At 43.3% G+C, this 9,576-nt stretch overlaps 1 pseudogene; it reads left to right on the forward strand.

Moving 5' to 3' along the window:
• Positions 1 to 1,150: 1,150 nt before the first annotated feature.
• Positions 1,151 to 3,192, forward strand: LOC125398327 (PRELI domain containing protein 3B-like; annotated as a pseudogene).
• Positions 3,193 to 9,576: the final 6,384 nt, after the last annotated feature.

Below are 9,576 nucleotides of genomic sequence, written 5' to 3' on the forward strand. Positions count from 1 at the left end.
GACCTGAATTCGGTTGCTCGAACTCAGGACGAGTGGCTCCCAACTGCATACAATTTCAGTTTCAGTGGGATCCAATACCTCTGTCCTTCACAGGCACCAGGAATCACGTACACAAACACATGTGCATAGTTAGAAACCAACCAATCAACCAAGCACTTCCACACCATCACTGGTGATGTTCACATGGATGGATCACATGGGTGAAGTTCAAGCAGAAAAATTGTTCCAAAAGTGTCACAGATCTCAGTTCAAATAAAACATGTCATTATATTTAAATACAAGAAGGAATACAAACTCAACCACTGCTCTTTTTTTTAATCAAAACAAAATTAAACAGAACAAAGAAAAGAGTTAAAAGAATAGCAGCGCTCTCTCTCACTGTGAGTGAGGAGGCAGCGAGGGTCAGAACTGCAGAGGTCCTCTCTGCAGTACAGAGAATCATGGCCTTTGGTGACGGTGAATGTCAACACATTTGATGGACAGCAGAAAATCTGCCAGCTCCTAAAGTGATCTTATCCAGAGACAGGTGTGGCACAACGACAGCTGTGACCGTTTTAGGTAATGGAAAAGTAATTAGCAGCTGACACACAATGCCGAAAAACATTTCTCTTTGATTGCAAAAATAAAACAAAATGCAATAGCAGTTCTCTCTCAACTTCTCAAGCATATAGGTTAAAAAACATCTGAGGTAGCTCTGAAATCCAGCTGCTTAGTTTTTTTTTCCTAAAATAATGTTGACACCTGGGCACTGCCCCAAAGATGAGACTTGTGAAATCCAGAATATACTTAGGGGACTGCTTCCTGAACTGTAATGCTATTGTAGGGCACTGTTGACTTTTAGAGCTTCTATCTTTGTCTGACTTATAAAATAATGACTTATTTTCAGTGTGTGTGTGTGTGTGTGTGTGTGTGTGTGTGTGTGTGTGTGTGTGTAGGGACTTGCATGCAAGAATGTAGGTGCCTGGGAAGTTACAGGCTATTGTAAGCCACCTGGTTCTGGTGCTGGGGACTGATCGTGGATCCTCTGCAAGAACAGCTTGCACTCTCAGCCACTGAACTACGCTGTCAGCCCCAGATCCAACCTTCTTTAAGCAAGATTAGACCAAGGTATTTGTGGTGGCTCATTTGTGTGTGTTGTTAAAAATAGACGATGAACGCCAAATCAGACAGCACCTATTGCTCCTGGGGAGCTGCTGTAAATAACTCAAGTAAACCAAACTTGTTCAGCAAGTGGTTCTCAGGCTTTTGCCCTATAAAAGGGACTGTTTTATATATTTGTAGTATAGAGGAACTACAAGGGAAAACTGTGTATGTTCTTCTGAAGTTGGCATTTAGGAGCAGGAAGCTAACACACATAGACTGTTGGAATGTAATAATGACAGGAACAGTAATGAAGATCGTGATGGCAAGGATGCGTGCGTATATACATGAGTGCAAGTGGGGTTTACATAGGGCCATGGGGGACGCCTTTCTGAAGTTGTATTAGGTCACAGACTTGAAGGAGATAGTGGAAGTAGCATTAGTGATATCTGGTTTGGGGAGATGCTAGGAGGAGGAAATGGCAAGAGATGCTTACATGAGTTTCTTATATGGTTGCTGTCAAATGACAGTAAACTTGGTGAAACCAACAAGTCAGGGCTAGAGGTGTGGCTTAGTGACAGAGTGCTTTCATAATGCATGTGACATATGGGTTCTGTCAAACTCAGGGGCTGTCTGAAAGCGGTGGTCTGAGCAGGCCACATCTGGGGTTGAACTCCAACTCAAGGAGTTCCAGCTTCTGTCAGTTTCTGGTAGCTGCAGAATTCCTTGGCTTGTAGCCACAGCACCCCTATCTAGTCTAGCATCTTCAATATCTCTCTGCTCTATCTTTTTTATTATCTTGTTCTTGTTTGTGACACATAGTCTCTACCTCTCTGTTTAGAGCCTGTGTAATCATATTTAAGGTCCCTTAGATCATCCTAGGTACATCTCCATGTCTACATTTCAAAACATAATCATGTTTGCAATGACTTTCCTGAAGATACAGCTCGGTGGTGGAGCTCCTGCATAGCGTGGCCTGGCCTCTGGGTCCAGGGCTCAGTCAAGCAAAAATAAAAACAAGATAGGATCACACAAATAGACTCCAGACATTGAGGCTGGTGTATCCTTGGCGAGTTTCTACCTTGGCCAGTTTCTAGTGTACCACAGTGAGTGCGTACTTGGTGCATTTGAAGAACAGTAAGAGAGCCAATGTGGACAAGAGAGATACAATGAAATAAGGTCAAAAGCTAATGGTGAAGAGATCACATGACCATGATAAGATCCTGACCCCTTTCCAAAATTGAAACAGGGATACATGAGATAATTTGAATAGGGAAATTAAATGACACAAGGCTTGAGTGTTAGTAGAAATGACTGTAGCTTGAATAAGGTTGATGAAAGGGGCTGAATTTTAGGTATATTTTGGAAATAGAAATGGCAGGATTTGTAGATGGATCATATGTCTATCAATCGGTGAGCAGGTAAAGAAACTATATATGCACACACACACACACACACACACACACACACACACGTTCATCCATGCGAAGGAACAAATCAGGGACACCAGATATGCAACTGGCATCACGAAGAGCTGAGCCTCAGAGCATGTCTTTGATCACCCACAGGAGATGGTTACCGCTACCACAGTGCAGAAATGCCCAACCCTGTGAACCTGAGCATGGGTGGCATTGATATGCTGGACGGACATGTTGATTCCTCAGTAGAGCTGTGTAAGCACAGATTGCTCAGCACAGAGTGGGTTCTGTCTCCCGTTGTAATGTCTCTGATTGGTGCAGTATGAATTAAAACATACATGCAAGAGCATTCTGTAGTCTCTCCCAAAGAAGACAATGGCGTTCAAGTCCACTAATACCTCATTTCAAATATGGTCTCAGTAGATGAGAGGCTCATATACAAGCCGCACCCCCAGGACCCAGAGAAAACTGTCCTGACACAGGAAACCATCGTCACCGTGAAAGGGACCAGCTTCAGTAGCTCCCTTGAAGGACTGTTGTTGGTGAGCACAGTGTCTTCCAAGGCTAACAAGTGCCTAGTAACAGTGGACTGGGTGATGCATACACTGAATGTTGAGACTGGAGAATTGAGAGCATCAGCCAGAGGAAGCTAAGAACACCAGTGGCAGCAGTGGCAGCGTTGGTGGAGAAGTGACAGTGGGAATTGGTGTACAGCTACAAGGCACTCGGGACTTCATATTTATTTGTTATATAAAAGATATAACTATTTCTACGTTTTGTTTTTTCTTATTAAACTTATTCAGTTCTTTTACATCTTGACTGCAGTTCTCCTCCCTCATCTCATCTCACCTCTCCTCTGCTCCCCTCCCATCCATTCTTCCTCTGTTTCTGTTCAGAAAAGGGCAGAATATCCATGAATATCAACAAAGCATGGTTGGTACATCAAGTTGAGGTAGGACTAAGCTCCTCCTTTTGTATTAAGGGTGTGCAAGGCAACCCAGTATGAGGAATAGGTTAGGTACAGGCCCTGCACTTACTGCTAGGAGTCCTATAAGTAGATCAAACTATATACCTGTCACGCATATGTAGTGGACCTAGGTTGGCCCCACACAGACCCTCTGGCTGTGAGTCCAGACCCTGTAAGTTCCTATGGGCCAGTTTCTGTGGGTTCTCTTGTGATGACATTGACCCACTGGCACCTACAAGTGTGGGAGAATTGTTTGTATTCTGTCAATCATGTTTTAAATAAATAATGATTGGCCAGGCAGGAAGTATAGGTGGGTCAACCAGACAGGAAGTAGAGGTGGGACGATGGGAACAGAATTCTAGGAAGGAGAAGCCCATTCCTCCCAGTCCTATGCAGACCACAGAAGAAGCAAGCTGCCACCTGCCCCGCAGAAAGAGGTACTGAGCCATGTGGCTAACATATACTAGAATAATGGGCTGGGATACATTATAAGAGCTAATAAGAAGCCCGAGCTAATGGGTCAGTCAGTTTATAAACTTATGGAAACCTCTGTGTGATTTTCTTTGGGACTTGCTAGTTGTGGGAACAGGGCAGGACAGAAACTCCAACAAGCAGCCCCTCCTGTTACAGAATGGCGCCCACGTGGATAACTGCATCCACAGAAAGCCTGAGACAGCTTGGGAAGTAATTCTAGAACAAAATGACAGCATCACGCATGGTTTCTGGGTAGCAGAAATTTCTCAGGTCTGCTTGCTAGAGGCAAACAAGTGATCTCATTTAAAAGAGGATTCCTGACTCAGCTTTAGCTGCAAAACCTTGCACCTCTTTTAAAATGTCCTGCCATGAAACACTTAAATGGTGTTGATGAAAAACTGACTGCATGCTTTTTGGTTTTCAGTCACAGTAGGAAAAAAGCTGCACAGTTTTAAAATGCCAGCTTTCTGGGCCATCCTGTCAGGGCAATCTCTGACTCTTTCAGGCAGACAGTCTGACTACAAGCATTTGAGTGTGGTTTCTGAGCAGACTGCTTCACCTTGCTTGCTGTCAGGGACCTTGAAACATTGTAGAGTTGTGGCAGTGAACAAGACTCTGGCCAGCACCTCTGTCACAAGGCTGGAATCTCATAATGCTAAGGAATGGGCTGGATCCAGCTATCAAGGCCACAACTTTAATCCTAGCCATAGTGCTTGACAAATTAAATACTCATGTGGTCAGAAAAAGAGAGATATACAGTAAAGAGAGATGCAAAGAGGAAGAAAACCTCTAAATGTTTTACAGTGTGTTAAAAATATATGCAGGCTAAAGGTTAAAGTCCTTAAAATAAAAAAGAAAAAGAGTAGCTGGGTGTGGTGGTACACACCTTTAATCCCAATGCCTGGGAAGCAGAGGCAGAGAGACTTCTATGAATTCAAGGTGTGGTGGCGGACACCTTTAATCCCAGCACTTGGAAGGCAGAGGTAAGTGGATCTCTGTGAATTCAAGGACAGAGGTCTACAGAGGGAATTCTAGGACAAAGATACACAGAGAACCTGTCTCAAAAAGCCAAAAGTTAAAAGTAAAAATAAAAGAAATAAAGGTTAAGATAAAGCCACGTAAAGATGAAAAATACACAGAGAATCTTGATACTGTATGCTATTATGCTCTCTTTGAATTGTTTGAATGCTGAGGAAGGAGCAACAGCTGCTAAAAGATATTTGCTTATAAATGCTGCTGAATTCATCCAAGATAGGTATTTTGAAAATACCTTGACTTCAATATTGAAGTTAAAAGGTATGTTACTTTGGAGAAGAGATTTTGTTTTTGTTTCCATAGGAAATGAGAGACTGTGGATTCATTCTGAGTTAAGAAAAATCAGGTTTGATCAAGGAAGACCACCTGAGAAATCTCCGGTAGAATCAGATGGCCCGGATGTCTGAGTTCTACAACCAGAACAGATTCAAGACTGCTACATAAGATGATCAAGACTCACAGGATACTCCAGTCAGGAATTGATAATAACTGTAAATTTTCTTTAGGTCCCCATAAGATTATCAGCACCCCCAACCAGCCAGAAGTAACCTGGAATACTATGCTTTCATTCCCCAAAAATGGACTATGGATATTTTCCTTTGTTTAAAAAGAAAAAGAGGGGGAAGTGGTGCAGGAGAATTGTCTGTATTCTGTCAATCATGTTTTTAAATAAACGCTGATTGACCAGGCCAGAAGTATAGACAGGTCAACCAGACAGGAAGTCAAGGTGGGGTGATGAGAACAGGAGAATTCTAGGAAGGAGGAAGCCCATTCCTCCCAGTCCTGTGAAGATCATGAAAAAAGCAAGATGTGACTTGCCCCACTGAAAGAGGTACCAAGCCATGTGGCTAACACATATGAGAATAATGGGCTGGTATACATTAAAAGAGCTAATAAGAAGCCTGAGCTAATGGGCCAATCAGTTTATAAACTTAGGGAGACCTCTGTGTGATTTTCTTTGGGACTTGCCAGCTGTGGGAACAGGGCAGGATGGAGACCCCAACAAGAAGCCCCTCATGTTACAACCTACAATCCTTCTTCCCTCTCTTCAACAAGATTCTCTGAGCTCAGCCCAGTGCTTGGCTGTGGGTCTCTGCATCTGTTTTTGTCGGTTACTGGATGAATGCTCTTTGATAGCAATCAAAGTAGTCACTAATCTGATTACAGGAGATTGCCAGTTCATGCTATTTATCCACTATTGCTAGGAGTCTTAGCTGGGGTCATCCTTGTATATTTGTGAAATTTTCCTTGCACCAGGTTTATACTTGACCCCCCAAAGCCCTCCATATCAGGACATCTCTTTCAATATTCTGCCCCTCCATGGACCCCCCCCAACCCCACCTGTCCCCAGTCTACCTAGGGGATCTCTTCTGTTTGCCCTTCCCAGGGAAATCCATGCATTCCCCTTTGGGTCCTCCTGTTATCTAGACTCTCTGAGGCTGTGAGTTGTACCATGGTTATCCTTTACAGCTAATATCCATCTATGAGTGAGCACACACATGTTTGTCTTTCTGGGTCTGGGTTGCCTCCCTTAGGACGATTTTTCTTTTTTTAGTTTCATCCATTTGCCTTCAAATTTCCTCCTGTCATTGTTTTTAACAGTTGAGTACTACTCCATTGTGTAAATGGACCACATTTTCTTTATCCATTCTTTGGTTCAGGGGCATCGAATTTGTTTCCCGGTTCTGCCTATTATGACTAATGTTGCTATAAACATAGTTCACCCTTCACGATAGCCATAAATAATATAAAATATGTTGAAGTAACTCTAACCAAGCAAGTGAAAGACCTGCATGACAAAAACTTCAAGTCCTTAAAAAGGGAAACTGGAGAAGGCAGCAGAAGATGGAAAGATCTCCCGTGTTCATGGATTGTCAAGATTAACACAGTAAAAATGGCCATCTTACCAAAAGCAGTTTACAGATTCAATGCAATTATCATCAAAATTTCAACACAATTCTTTGCAGATCTTGAAAGAACAATACTCAACTTCACATAGAAAAACAAAACAAAACAAAAAGACCCAGGATAGCTAAACCAATCCTGTACAACCAATAAAGGAACGTCTGGAGGCATCACCATCCCTGATTTCAAGCTCTACTACAGAGCTACAGCACTGAGAACAGCCTGGCGTTTGCATAAAACAGATGCGAGAATCTGATCAATGGAATCAGATTGAAGATCCTGACATAAATCCACACACCCAGGAACATGTGATTTTTGACAAAGAAGCTAAAATTATACACAGGAAAAAGAACAATTTCAACAAATGGTGCTGGCTTAACTGGATGTCAGCACGTAGGAGGTTGCAAATAGATCCACATCTGTCACCACTCTCCACCAAACTCAAGTCCAGGTTGATCAAAGACCTCAAACTAAAGCCAGATATATTGCGCCTGATAGAAGAGAAAGTGGAAAGTAGCCTTGACCACATTGGCACAGGATACAGCTTCTTGTTTTATTTTTTAGTGAGCTGGGGTGAGGCTGTGACTTTTGCTTAAAACACCCAGAGCCTCTGCAATCAAAAGGAACAACGGAGGTGAGAAGGGCTTGAGACTGGGAGAGTCTTGTGTTCACGCGAACAATTAACAGGGGGCTCATTTGTTCTGTTTTGTTTTGTTTTTAACTACTCAAAAGAAATTGATGTTGATCTCAAGTCTCCTTAGGTAGAATCTTTTTAAATTTTTTTTTCTTAGATGGAGTCTTAAAGCCTTTCAGAAGCTGGAGCATTGCCTGGCTTTTGATGAACCAGCACCAAATGCAGCTGCCCTGGGGTCTGCACTGTTGCCTGCTGGTATGAACTAGAATGGCCTGCATGAGGAACTTGCTTTAAAAGGAAAAATTATGTATTTAAATGAGATTAATTTGTACAAATTAACCTGTTCTGCTGAGAATTAGTGTTTGTTTTTGGTACTTAAATGGTATTTTAGAGCGAAAAATTAACAAAATAGAATGTTATTGTATTAATATAACTAATAAAAAAAGAATGTTATTGTATTGATGGTGTGTTGGCTTGCCTGCACGAAGAGCGAAGAGCGTGTACGTGAGCTGCGAAGGAGCCACTGACGGGACGGAGAAAAAGAAGAGAAGGGTGTTCAGGCAGAGATGTGAGCAGAAGCTTTCAAAACAGACGTGATGACTGTGCTGAGAGCTTCTTATAGGTGACAGAAGATGAGTGTCTGAAACTCATTCGTAAAAGGGAACTGGGAGGTAGGAACTAGAGCAATGAAGAGTCTGGACAAGACTTTTGTGAATTAACCGTAAAGAGGAGAGAAGACACAGTGAGGTGACTGGAACTGACAGTGAGGGCCTCTGAAGTGTTTTAAAAGTTACTTGCTACCGAAAAGAATGAGCTACATCAGGGAACCTAGTTGATGCGCTGAAGTGAATAGGGCTGTCCCCACCTATCCCCTGGCAGGTGGGAGTTCATCTCCATCAGGTCCAGCAAACAGAGATGATAGAAGTTGGCAGAGTTAGGACTGTACCCAAGCTCCCTTGTCAGTGCTGACATTGCCTCTTTGAAATAGGAAATACGTTGCCATCTGAAAATGTTGGAGATCCAATGTTGGAGTTTGAGACCAGACATTGTAGGAAATAACTCTTGGGTAAAGGAACAAATGTCCAGGGAAATGGGGAGTAAATACCAACAGCACTGTGAGACTATGTGGGACTTATGGTCTGCAATATGGAATCTGGTAGACTGGTGTGTTTTTGAAATGATTTTCCAGCCATCTTCAGCAATAAGAGCACAGTTTGGCGTCCAGAGGTACAATCATACCAGTATACAATATACAATCATACAATTTATATCAGCCAGTCAAATAATTGAATAGCATGGAATGGAGGGTAAATATAAAGAAACTATAATAGGAAAAGATAAGTTTAAGCCTTTGAATTCAAATATGCCTTTAAATTCCTAATCCTCCTGCCTCTAAGTGCTGTGCTTATATTCTTCCCACTACATCTCCTTTGTTCATATTTGGGTCCATATCAATGATGCTGCTGGGAACATACTGATCCAGGTGGCCTTTGCTACCACTTGGTACTGTGGAGACAACCAGGCCTGAGCTGCTGCCAAGGACCATGTATGGGTCCGTGGTCCCACCACAGCCGAGGTCTGTTTTGATCCCCATGTCACAGGGAGCCAATGAAAGGCCACATGAAGCCTGGGGTCTGGGCTGCAACCTGTGGTCTCACTGGTGTTCCGGGGTTGGCCATAATGCTGCCAGTGCCATCCTGATCTGAGTTGCTGGGGCTACCACTTGGAGCTAGGATGTCAACCAGGCTGAGTTGCTGCCTGAGGCCATGTCTGAGTTTGTGGCCCAGCTGCTGCCAGGGTCTTTGTTGAAGTTTGTGGCCCAGGTTGCCACTAGGGCCAATACAAGGCCCACGATCTGAGTCACAGACTGCAACTTGGTTGGACTCTGAGGGCCATGTCACAGCAGGGGCCATACAGATATGGGGAACTGTGCTGCCACCCAGGGCCAGGTTGTCATCTGGGTCTAGACTGCTGATGAGGGCCATGTCAGGGTCCATGACCCTATAGCAGCCAGGGTCTGGACTGACATATGGGGCTCCTGTTGCCACCAAGGGCTGCCCATG

Source organism: Myodes glareolus, chromosome 5, assembly GCF_982192425.1.
Source record: "Myodes glareolus chromosome 5, mMyoGla1.1, whole genome shotgun sequence".
Classification (NCBI taxonomy): domain Eukaryota; kingdom Metazoa; phylum Chordata; class Mammalia; order Rodentia; family Cricetidae; genus Myodes; species Myodes glareolus.